At 45.5% G+C, this 13,131-nt stretch overlaps 1 protein-coding gene and 1 non-coding gene across 6 annotated transcripts in view; one reads left to right on the forward strand and one right to left on the reverse strand.

The window, feature by feature from the left end:
• DCTD (dCMP deaminase) overlaps positions 1–13,131 on the forward strand; it is a 104,841-nt gene that overhangs the window by 61,939 nt on the left and 29,771 nt on the right. For all 5 annotated transcript variants that reach the window (XR_013532790.1, XR_013532791.1, XR_013532789.1 and 2 more), the window contains 2 exons: positions 57–193; positions 1,892–1,989. The gene's annotated coding sequence lies outside the window, so the exon portion shown is untranslated. The remainder of the gene's footprint in view (positions 1–56; positions 194–1,891; positions 1,990–13,131) is intronic.
• On the reverse strand, positions 1,204–1,344 carry LOC118152436 (U4 spliceosomal RNA). Its single transcript, XR_004741203.3, has one exon. It is a non-coding gene; the product is annotated as a U4 spliceosomal RNA (small nuclear RNA).

The raw sequence follows: 13,131 nt of genomic DNA on the forward strand, positions 1-13,131 counted from the left end.
AGGAAACCTTATAACTTTGTATCTTTTCCTTTTTTTTTTTTTTTTTTTGGCAACAGGGTCTCACTCTGTCACCCAGGCTGGAGTACAATGGTGCTATCTCGGCTCACTGCAACCTCGGCCTCCCAGGCTCAAGTGATTCTTGTGCCTCAGCCTCTTGGGTAGCTGGGATTACAGGTGTTCACCACCATACCAGGTAACTTGTATTTCTAGTAGAGATGGGTTTTGCCATTTTGGCTAGGCTGGTCTCAACCTCCTGGCCTCAAGTGATTCACCTACCTCAGCCTCCCAAAGTGCTGGGGATTACAGGTGTGAGCCACCGCACCTGGCCGGAAAAGAAAACCTTATTTCTTTTTTTTTTTTTAGACAGAGTCTAAAAAAAAGACTCTCTGCTCATTGCAACTTCCACCTCCCAGGTTCAAGCAGTTCTCTTCCCTCAGCCTCCTGTGTAGCTGGGATTACAGGTGCGTGCCACCACACCTGGATAATTTTTGTATTTTTAGCAGAGACAGGGCTTCACCATGTTGGTCAAGCTGGTCTTGAACTTCTGACCTCATGATCTGCCTGCCTCAGCCTCCCAAAGTGCTGGGATTACAGGCATGAGCCACTGCACCTGGCCGAAACCTTACTCCTTATAAAGAGTTATAGCCTGCAAGTTGGCCATTCTGCAGACTGGAAAGCACAACCTCTGGCCAAAGCCAGAGATAGGCACTTGGAGGGCAGAGGGGCTGGGGTAGGAGATTCACGCTGAATGGGTTGGCTAAACAGACATAGTCAACAGATTACAGGAGGAGCTGTTAATATTCACGAAATATGTGTATTAAACAAACATCCATGTAATATGCAACCCATGTTCACCTTGGGGCAGAGACATAACATGTCAGTGTTTTACATTTAGGCCCTATGAATCCAAAGGTCTTTTCCGGACATGAAGGCACTCAGTGCACTCGGTCAACTGGACAGAATGAGTTCACAGTCACTCGGTGGGTCTTAGCAGGAGAAAGTCACTGAGCTCTCTCTTGTCCAGTCAAAACTGTAGTCACGGCCGGTGGAGCAGGGGCTCAGTTAGCGTCTGGGGGCTGGTAAGCCGCAGTTGCTTCCACACTGCTTATCTCCAGGCCAGTGCTTGTTCAGCTGCTAGAGAAAAAGAAAAACCTTGTGGCAGTTAGGACACGGTTTATTCTTTTTTTTTTTTTTATGATTCAGTCTCCGTAGACACTGCCAAAAATTGCCAACACCGACTATATTTCAAGTCGTCATGGCGGGGCATTGGGAAAAGTTTTCAATTAGCAATAATCGCGCCTCGGATAAACCTCATTGGCTACGATACTGTCACTGCACAAAGCTATTCTTTTTTTTTTTTTTTTTTTGAGGCAAAGACTCTCAGTGATGCCTAGTCTGGAGTGCAATGCTCACTGCACTCTCCATTTCCCAAGTTCAAGTGATTCTCCTGCCTCAGCCTCCCGAGTAGCTGGGATTACAGGTGCATGCCACCATGCCTGGCTTATTTTTGTAATTTTAGTAGAGACAGGTTTGCACCATGTAACTCTTGACCTTAAGTGATCTGTCTGCCTTGGACTCCCAAAGTGCTGGGATTACAGGTGTGAGCCACTGTGCCTGGCCCAGAGTACGATTTATTCTTCAGGTGTAGGGGTACATGACTTAACCCTTAGCTGGCATGGCCTTAGGTCTTGTTTCTAACTTGGTATCTTATTGCCATGGAGAGTCCATTGTGTCTTATGATCTCTATCATATGCTGGTCAGTTGTTCTGTCTAAAGTGTAAAAAACAGGGGGTGTAACGAGGTGTGTTTAACTTCCCTTCTTGTCATAGCCAAGAACTCAGTTGTTGTGGTTGTTGCTGTTTTTCTGAGACAGTCTCTCTCTCTCGCCCAGGCTGAAGTGCAACGGTGCAATCTCAGCTCACTGCAACCTCCGCCTCCTGGTTTCAAGCAATTCTCCTGCCTCAGCCTCCTGAGTAGCTAGGATTGCAGGTATGCACCACCACGCCTGGCTAGTTTTTGTATTTTTAGTAGATACAGGGGTTTTACCATGTTGGCTGGGATGGTCTTGAACTCCTGACCTCGTGATCTGCCCGCCTCCGCCTCCCAAAGTGCTGGGATTACAGGTGTGAGCCACCACACCCAGAAGTTTTTGTTTTGTTTTGTTTTTGAGACAAAGTCTTGCTCTGTCACCCAGGCTGGAGTGCAGTGGTGTGATCTCAGCTCATTGCAACCTCTGCGTCTCAGGTTTAAGCAATTCTCCTGCCTTAGCCTCCTCTATGTGCCACCACACCTGGCTAATTTTTGTATTTTTAGTAGAGATGGGGTTTCACCGTGTTGATCATGCTGTTCTTGAACTCCTGACCTCATGATCCTCCCGCCTGGGCCCCGCAAAGTGCTGGGATTACAGGCATGAGCCACCGCGCCCGGCCTGGGACTCAGTTTTTAAGGTTTTTTTGGGATCCATTTGACCAAGAGAAGGTTCGGTTGGTTGGAGGGCTTAGGATTTAATTTTTTGTTTACAAAGCAAGAGGAAGAACATTCTAGACAGGGTCATAGTGAGCACAGGATCCCAGAGGCAGGAGGGCGTTTGCAGGGTTGAGAGTTCAGGGAAGAGGCATAACCTGGTGGGAAGCAATGCACCGACAAGCTGGTGAGAGGTCGGGTGACCTTGGCACTGGCCTTCATCACACAGCCTGCTTCTGAGAAGCTTCTATCCTATCTTCATTATCAGTAATGGTCTCAAAATGTCCCAGAGCTACCAGTTTGGGAAATGCTGGCCGGAGGCAGAGCAGAGCAGAGTGCTGAGCACGGGCTGGCGGGTGGCTTCCTCGAAGCAGAAAAGGTTTGCAGTTTGGATCTCACTGCAAGGCTGAAGGAAGCAGTCAGGCCCCTTCATAGCCCTGCAAATGCCTCCACGTTGGCCAGATTTCGAAGACCAGATAGAAGTCAGTGTAACCAGTTAAGTTAGACCAATGCTTGATGAATAATAAGGCGTCTTTCAGTAAGAACATGGATAAATGCTTTTAAGGACTGAATGCAAGCTATTTTACACAGGTCCAGGTGGGAGACAGCACAGCGGACAAACCCTGGGGATTAGTGGGTGCAGAATGTGAGAGCCAGCGCTGCTCTGAAATTGACAGAGGGGGCGAGTGTGCTGGTGATGAACTAGGAGGACATGGCATCGCCAGGGGTCAGCTGTCCGGCTGTGCACACACAGCGGAGGTCAGGCCGGCGATGCGGCGGCGTGTCGTGCTTGGCTGTCTACATTTTAAGAGCGATACAGTAAAACTGCAGACAATCAAAAGCAGAAATGAGCAAAGGTTACAAAGGAGTTGGAAGCTGTTTAACTTGCAAAAGGGAAATGTAAGAATTGTATAATACAGGCTTGTTCTCAGGTGTGTGAGAACCTGTGACAAGGAGAGCAGAGTCCCTTCAACTCCCCAGAGGACAGCAGAGGTGAAAATGAGCCTCACTGTTGATGGAAAGGATGGGTGAATTCGGTGTCCCTGAAGAGTGTTAAGATTTTAATTAATAACCATCTCTTATGGAGCTGGGAGGCAGGAGCCCGGACTGGCCCACACAGTGCCTGGCAATCAAGATTCTCAGATGTTCTCTTGAGATGCTCTCCGTTTTCATGACAAACATCTAGCTCTATCCCACCGGCACCTCTTGCTTACCTGGGGCAGAATACCTGTCCTCTGGCCTGTTCCCTTCCAGCAGAGGAGGCTCCGTTAGCATGACTCCGGGCCCTCCCTGCCCGTTTCCCCTTCAGCCTTACGACTGGCAGTTGAAAACTGTGGGGATCATGAACTGGATGCGTCTGGCTCAGCGGTGGGCGTCTTTCCTCCCTTGGGAGCACTGCCTGCAGGAACCGCTGCTCTCTGCTCCTCCTCCAAGGCCACCCCTTCCCCCACTAGGGGTGGGGGACTGTCTGCTTCTGGGCGGTTGTTAGGAAGTCTTTGGTTCTCATCTGTGCCTTATTAACAAAATGGAGGCTATTTTAACCTCCATTGCCACGCCACTGTTTATTCCTCAAAGATTCCAAACTCAGGCAAGAAAGAGAGGTGCCATCTGGGCAGGGGAGAGGGCTCTCTGCAGGACCCCAGCAGCCTAGCTGCAATGATGAGCTCCCCATTTTCAAACCCTAGAATCCATTGTCAATGCCCGTGAGAGCTGTGCAAAACAGCAATGGAATCACACTGCTTTCTGCTGAAAATCCCCCACTGGTCTCCATCGCAGATGGAATCAGACTCCACTCCTCTCCGTGACCCCAGGACCTGGCCTCTTGCTCTGCAGTGGTGACTCAGGCCACTCTCCTTTTGCATTCAGGCTCCACTGCATGACACCAAGGTTGGCAGGGCTGTCGGGATGTCGTGGTAGCCTTCTGCTGTCTGGAACGCGCATTGTTGTCAAAGTACTGCCTCCTCAGTACCTGCTCCTGACTGGCCCTGTCCCCACACTTCCCACGACCTTTGTTCTCTTGACAACACATAGCGCTATCTGACATCATCACATGTACGTATTGTCTGTCTCCCCCACTACAATGGGAAGCCTTCCGTAAGAGCAGATCTAGTCCAGCCACATCTCCTTTGCATGCTCAGTGCCTGGTATACAGTAGTCACTCAATAAGTGTCTGTGCAATGAGGGAAGGAGGGAAGTGTCCAGGGGAAGTGGCCTAATATGTAGGACAAACCTTGAACCATAAGCCGAGACATGTGGGACTTTGGAACTTGCTCACCACGAATGATTAGTATGTCTTTGTGCTTGTCACCAACCTGTGTTTATTCACTTCCTTCATCTCTGAGACAAAGAGCTGCAACCAGCTCCACTCTAAGGGCAGAGTCTTTGGCAGGGCAGACAGAGGTCGCCTTGAAGGGCCTCTTACTCCTCGTCCCCTCGGATTTACTTGCTTCTTAGGAAATGCTTATTTTCCTGGCCTGTGAGTTCTGATGGTTTTCCCTCGGCCTGCTCCTCTCCAGTATTCTGTGTGGCCGCTGAATTATTTAACTGTGTGTTTGGGGACAGAGTTTGAAGGGCAAATAAGATAACAAATGAAGCAGTGCTGTTTGCATCATTCTTTTCGCTGCTGGGGATTCTTGAGCTTTTATTTTTCTTGAGCATCTTAACTCTACTAACATAAAGAGTAAAACAAATCACATCCACAAATCAAACCCCCAGCCCTGCCAGAACCAACGCGGCCGAACAGCAGCGATTTTAAATGAGAAGATTATAGCCGCGGCTAATGGAGCAGGAGGGAGAAGCGCTTGTACTGGGCTGGCAGCACCAAATGCCCCTTATCACCCCCGAAGAGTGCATTATTTTAATGTTAAACACAGTCAATTGCAAACTAGTAAAGTCACATTCAGACTTTCCTCCCCTCTGGCTGTCCGGTGACAGGAGTGTGCATTAATAAGTCTCTCCTCATTGTGAGGCTTCTCAGCAGCCCGCTCCAGAGCCTTTATCTCCTTTGGTACCTTGCGTTGAACCATGCAATAAAGTCTCCTTTTTAAAATACAAAGCGTTTCCCCCAACCCTATTCTTCTGGGGCTTTTATGACTTACAATTGACAAAGGCCTCACTAATGGAAATGCAAATTTCCTACCTGTCAAAGACTGAGAATGCTTTCTGAAAACACCGGCGGGGCAGGAAGTACATTAGCATCTGCATATTGGGGAGAGAAGCTGCTTCCAATAAATTTGTGGGATAAAAATACTTATTTGATGCTGGGACAGAAATCAGATAGTACGAATAAGATCTCCCGTGCAGACAGGACCACTTCTGGGTAATGTTAAACTTTTGTATGCCTTTGACTCCAGCCCATGTATCATTTAGATTTAAATAACACCAATGCCGCTTTCATAAAGGCTTTGATTTGGGGACTAGATGGGGCAAGAGGGTTAGGTGCCTTGGGTCTCCCTCTTTCTGCCGTGCTCTCCACCTGGTGGAGTGAAACTCTGCTGAAGGTCCAACCAATGTATGGCTGCTGTGAACTGAATGCGAGCCCGGGAATCTCGTCCAGCAAGAGGGTCCCAAACGTGGAAGAGAACGCGCACCCGAAAAAAGGAGATAGAAAAGGCGAGGTCTGGAGGGCTACATGCGCTATGCTCATGCAGCAATTTTATTTTTGCAATGTGTTTCATTATATACTTTTCTGAAGTTAAAGTTGTTTACGCCAGATTAACGTACTTAAGTTACAGTAAGCAAGTTACGCCCAGTAAGTAAGTTAAGCCCAGTAAGTAGGTTACTTCCAGTAAGTAGGTTACACTCAATAGATCAAGGTAAGTAAGTTACAGTCACGCCCTGTAAGCTATGGTAAGTAAGTTACAGTTACACCCTGTAAGCTATGGTAAGTAAGTTACAGTTACACCCAGTAAGTTACGGTAAGTTTACCAAGTGTAAATATTTAAGTTAATATTTTGCAATGAAGGTAACACGGGTCCAAAATGAACACAATGAGACAATAAACCAATAAACCAAGAAGACGAAAGTAGACACAATGCCTCCCAAGTCCTCATATCCATAAAGTAATGACTGTTGATTATTTTGAATAACATATAGTTCCTCTCTTGGTTTCTGCTTTCCCTCAGCTCGACTCCCCCAACCGGGGATCTGTGTCCGGGCTCAAGCTCACTGTATGGTGAGGCCCATTTCCCAGGGGCCTCACACGGGAGTGATCCCCACAGATTCCCTCAGTTCCCCCTTTTGTTTTAGATGCAACTCAAAAAGCTTGAGCCGCAATTGTTGAAGGGAGGAGAAAACAAGGTGAAAGAGTACCAGGAGAAGGAAATTGTCATGCGTCCAAATTCCTTGTAAATGGGCCTTAACAAGAGGCCACTGTCATTTAGTTCATTATAAGGAGTAGTAGTCACCAAGAATAGTAACAGTTTGTGCCAAAGCATTAAGTTTTTCATCAATTTTCTTACCAATATCCATTTGAGTTCCCATCATCATACCAAGGTCCAGAAACGTTAAGGAACCCCAAAACCTTCAGGCATTTGATCATCTCGTCCATGGTGATCTTGTCAGTGATCTCTTTTACACCCGGAGGGTAAGCGACCTTCCCATCGGCACTCACAATGCCACAGAGGGCAGTGGCAGGCTTGGGCTGCGTGGTGAAGTCCATCCTGGGGGACAACTTTTCGTTCACAGTCCTCTACCGGCCTCTCCTCCTCATGCGGGCGGAAGGTGCATCGAGTGCCTGGGCCTCTGTCAGGTGGTTGTGCCGCCGTCTCTCCTGGGGTTGCACACAAAGCGGCTCCGCGGGTCCCGCCGCTGTGAAATTCTCGAGGGCTGCCGCTGCCGACTTCTCTCTGGCTGGGCCGGGGCCGCCGTCACCTTCGCTGACTTACTTCCTGCCGAGCTGGGGCGACCGTCTCTGCTGACTTCTCTCTGGCCAGCCTGGGGAGCAGTGCTGGGGCTGGCGATGCTGAGGAGCAGCCGCCATAGGAGGAGATGCAGGGCGAGTGAGCGCTGGGCCCGCCTGCCTGCACCTCGCGCCAACCTGGGTAGCCTACTCGGACCTGGACGCCCCTCGCAGTGGCACACACTTGGCAGTCCGTGTCCCGGGAGCCGGCACCTCACACACACACCGGCCAGTCACGTGAGTGGCGCAAGAGCACGCGAGAGCAGTGCACGCTCCTCGCTCCCTCAGTTTTAAGTTTAATCTCAGAATCCACAACCCACGGACAAAGCTCGCACACTATGTGCACAAATTCCTCAACAGTTTTAAGTTTAATGTCACGACCATGTGACTTAATCATATGTTGCAAAAGCTGTCCAATTTATGCTCTTTAGATTCTATTTTCCTCACGTTTCACTCCAGATGAAAAGGTTATTCACTCACTTACGCTGCAGCTTCACCTCTATAGTTTGTAGGCATCACAGTTGTCCCTCGTGTCCAGGCCCCATGTTGGGCGCCAGCTGTTGTGAACTGAACGTGAGCCCGGGAATCTCGTCCAGTGAGAGGGTCCCAAACCTGGAAGAGAGCGCGCACCCGAAAAAAGGAGATAGAAAAGGTGAGGTCTGGAGGGCTACATGCGCTATGCTCATGCAGCAATTTTATTTTTGCAATGTGATTCATTATATACTTTTCTGAAGTTAAAGTTGTTTATGCCAGATTAATGTACTTAAGTTACAGTAAGCAAGTTACGCCCAGTAAGTAAGTTAAGCCCAGTAAGTAGGTTACTTCCAGTAAGTAGGTTACGCCCAATAGGTCAAGGTAAGTAAGTTACAGTCACGCCCTGTAAGCTATGGTAAGTAAGTTACAGTTACACCCTGTAAGCTATGGTAAGTAAATTACAGTTACACCCAGTAAGTTACGGTAAGTTTACCAAGTGTAAATATTTAAGTTAATATTTTGCAATGAAGGTAACACGGGTCCAAAATGAACACAATGAGACAATAAACCATAAGAAGCCGAAAGTAGACACAATGCCTCCCAAGTCCTCATATCCATAAAGTAATGACTGTTGATTATTTTGAATAATATATAGTTCCTCTCTCAGTTCCTGCTTTCCCTCAGCTCGACTCCCCCAACCGGGGATCTGTGTCCGGGCTCAAGCTCACCATATGGTGAGGCCCATTTCCCAGGGGCCTCACGCGGGAGCGATCCCCACAGACTCCCTCATATGGCTGCAGTGGAATCCTCACTTGTCAGTGAGGAGCTTTCTTCCTCTGTTCAAACACTACCTTTTTCAGTCATATTCTATTATTTATTTATTATTTATAGAGGCAGGGTCTTGCACTGTTGCCCAGGCTGGAGTGCAGTGGCACAATCATGGAGTCTCCAGCTCCTCTGATCAAGCGATCCTCCTGCCTCAGCCTCTTGAGTAGCTGAAACTACATCATGTTCTATTGTTAGCATTACTCTGTGTGTGTGTGTGAGTGTGCATGTGAGTGTGTGTGTTTGAAGACCACAGAGTGAAATATGGTATTTGTCTGGGATTTTGGTGGGGGGTAGGCCCTGGGGATGGGTCCTGCAAAGCCAGGGTACTTTGTTCCAGGTGCCATAACAAAGTGCCACAGACGGGGGTGCTCAGACAATAGGAATTTGTTGTTTTCGTTCTGAAGGGTGGCATCAACAAATCAAGGTATAGACTATGTTGGCTTCTTCTGAGGACTACGAGGGGAAGGTCTGCTCCACCCCTCTCTCCTTCGCTTGTGGACCGACACCTTCCCTCTGTGTCTCTTCACACTGTCTTCCCTCTATACCTGTGTCCAATTTTCTGCTTTTTGAAAGGACACCAATCTTACTGGATTAGGATCTGCCTTAACAAACTCATTTTTACTCTGTTACTTCTGTAAAGACCCTATCTGGAAATGGAGCAGGGACCTCTCTTAGGGGCCTGCCAGGCACTCCCCCACCCCAACCAAACATGAAAATAAAGGACAATCTTGAGTTCCTTCAAGGGAAATTCTGGGCATCCAGCTACCCCTGAGAAGTAAATGAGCAACTTCATAAACAAGAAAGTAATCATAGCTTAAAATAATAGCCAAGGAAGGTAGAGTCATGAGATGTTTGGTTCCCTACAGAAACCAAAGATAACATCTTTTCTAAATTTTTATTTATATTTTTGCAGAGACAGATATCTCACTATATTGCCCAGACTGGTCTCAAACTCCTGGCCTCAAGCAATCCTCCTGTTACTGGAAAGGAGTCCCAATCCAGACCCCAAGAGAGGATTCTTGGATCTCATACAAGAATTCAAGATGAATCCATGGAGTAAAGTGAAAGCAAGTTTATTTAGAAAGTAAAGGAATGGGCCAGGCATGGTGGCTCAAGCCTGTAATCCCAGCACTTTGGGAGGCCGAGGCGAGTGGATCACGAGGTCAAGAGATCGAGACCATCCTGGTCAACATGGTGAAACCCCGTCTCTACTAAAAATTACAAAAAATTAGCTGGGCACGGTAGCGCATGCCTGTAATCCCGGCTACTCAGGAGACTGAGGCAGGAGAATTGCCTGAACCCAGGAGGCGGAGGTTGCAGTGAGCGGAGATCATGCCATTGCACTCCAGCCTGGGTAACAAGAGCAAAACTCCATCTCAAAAAAAAAAAAAAAAAAAAAAGAAGGAAAGAAAGAAAGTAAAGGAATATGTGTGTCTTTACAAACATAAGCTCAAAATAAAGGGTTGGAGAGATATTTACCAAGCAAATGGAAAGCAAAAAAAGAGCAGGGGTTCTAATCTTAGTCTCTAACAAAACAGACTTTAAACCAACAAAGATCGAAAAAGACAAAGAAGCACATTACATAATGGTAAAAGGATCAATGCAACAAGAAAAGCTAACTCTCCTAAATATATACACCCCCGATACAGGAGCACCCAGATTCCTAAAGCAAGTTCTTAGACACATACAGAGACATTTAGACTCCCACACAATAATAGTGTGTGGAGTCTTAACACCACACTGTCAATATTAGACAGATCAATGAGACAGAAAATTAACAAGGATATCCAGGACTTGAACCCAGCTCTGGACCAAGCGGACCTAATCAACATCTACAGAACTCTCTACCCCAAATATTAATTCCTCTCAGCACCACATCACACTTATTCTAAAATTGACCACATAATTGGAAGTAAAAGACTCCTCAGAAAATATAAAATAATAGAAATCATAACAAACAGTCTTTCAGACAACAGTGCAATCAAATTAGAACTCAGGATCACTCAAAACCTCACAACTGCATGGAAACTGTACAACCTACTCCTGAATGACTACTGAGTAAAAAACGAAATTAAGGAAGAAATAAACAAGTTCTTTGAAACCAATAAGAACAAACACAATGTACCAGAATATCTGGGACACAGCTAAAGCAGTGCATAGAGGGAAATTTATAGCATGAAATGCCCACAGGAAAAAGCAGGAAAGATCTAAAATAGACACCCTAACATCACAATTAAAAGAACTAGAGAAGCAAGAACAAACAAATTCAAAGGCTAAAAGAAGACAAGAAATAATTAAGATTAGAGCAGAACTGAAGGAGATAGAGACACAAAAAATGCTTCCAAAAATCAGGGAATCTTGGAGCTGGTTTTTTTTAAAAAAATAAGATTAACAACATAGACTGACTGCTAGCCAGACTAACGAAGAAGAACAGAGAGAAGAATCAAGCAGACACAATATAAAATGATAAAGGGGATATCACCACTGATCCCATAGAAACACAAAGTACCATCAGAGAATACTATAAACATCTCTACACAAACAAACTAGAAAATCTAGAAGAAATGGGTAAATTCCTGGACACATACACACTCCCAAGACTGAACCAGGAGGAAAACAAATCCCTGAATAGATCAATAAGAAGTTTTGAAATTGAGGAAGTAATTAATAGCCTACCAGCCAAAAAAAGCCCAGGACCAGAAAGATTCACAGCCAAATTCTACCAAAAGTACAAACAGAAGCTGGTACCATTCCTTCTGAAACTATTCCAAACAATAGAAAAAGAGAGACTTCTCTCTAACTCGTTTTATGAGGCCAGCATCATCCTGATACCAAAACTTGAGACACACACACACACACACACAAAGAAAATTTCAGGCTAATATCTCTGATGAACATCAATAACAAAAATTCTCAATAAAATACTGGCAAACCAAACCCAGCAGCACATCAAAAAGTGTATCCACCACGATCCCTGGGATGCAAGGTTGGTGCAACAAATGCAGATCAATAAACGTAATCCCTCACATAAACGGAACCAGTGACAAAACCACGATCATCTCAATAGATGCAGAGAAGGCCTTCAGTAAAATTCAACTTCTTGCTAAAAACTCTCAATAAACTAGGTATTAATGGAACATATCTCAAAATAATAAGAGCTATTTATTACAAACCCACAGCCAGTATCACACTGAATGGGCAAATGCTGGAAGTATTCCCTTCGAAAACCGGCACAAGACAAAGATGCCCTCTCTCACCACTCCTATTCAACATTGTGTTGGAAGTTCTGGCCAGGGCAATTGGGCAAAAGAAAGATATAAAGGGTATTCAGATAGGAAGAAAAGAAGTCAAATTGTCTCTGTCTGCAGATGACATGATTGTATATTTAGAAAACCCCATCTTTTCAGCCCCAAATCTCCTTAAGCTGATAAGCAGCTTCAGCAAAGTCTCAGGATACAAAATCAATGTACAAAAATCACAAGCATTTCTATACACCAATAACAGACAAACAGAGAGCCAAATCATGAGTGAACTCTCATTCACAATTGCTACAAAGATAATAAAATACCTAGGAATACAACTTACAATGGATGTGAAGGACCTCTTCAAGGAGAACTACAAACCACTGCTCAAGGAAGTAAGAGAGGACATAAACAAATGGAAAAACATTCCATGGTCATGGATAAGAAGAATCAATGTCGTGAAAATGGCCATACTGCCCAAAGTAATTTATAGCTGTAATGCTATCCGCATAAAGCTACCATTGATTTTCTTCACAGAATTAGAAAAAACTGCTTTAAATTTTATACGGAACCAAAAAAGAGCACATACAGCCAAGACAATCCTAAGCAAAAAGAACAAAGCTGGAGGCATCATGCTACCTAACTTCAAACTATATTACAAGGCTACAGTGACCAAAACAGCATGGTACTGGTCCTAAAACAGATATATGGACCAATGGAACAGAACAGAGGCCTCAGAAATAACACCACACATCTGTAACCATCCGATCTTTGACAAACCTGACAAAAACAAGCAATGGGGGAAGGATTCCCTATTTAATAAATGGTGCTGGGAAAACTGGCTCACCATATGCAGTCTTCTGACTGAAACTGGACCCCCTCCTTACACCTTATACAAAAATTAACTCAAGATGGATTAAAGACTTAAATGTAAGACCTAAAACCATAAAAACCCTGAAAGAAAACCTAGGCAATACCATTCAGGACATAGGCATGGGCAAAGACTTCATGACTAAAACACCAAAAGCAATGGCAACAAAAGCCAAAATTGACAAATGGCATCTAATTAAATTAAAGAGCTTCTGCAGAACAAAAGAAACTATCGTCAGAGTAACCTATCAACAGACAACCTACAGAATTGCAGACATTTTTGCAATCTATCCATCTGACAAAGGGCTAATATCCAGAATCTCAAGGAACTTTTACAAGAAAAAAACAACCCCA

The sequence above is a fragment of the Callithrix jacchus genome, chromosome 3, assembly GCF_049354715.1.
Source record: "Callithrix jacchus isolate 240 chromosome 3, calJac240_pri, whole genome shotgun sequence".
In the NCBI taxonomy this organism is placed as follows: Eukaryota; Metazoa; Chordata; class Mammalia; order Primates; family Cebidae; genus Callithrix; species Callithrix jacchus.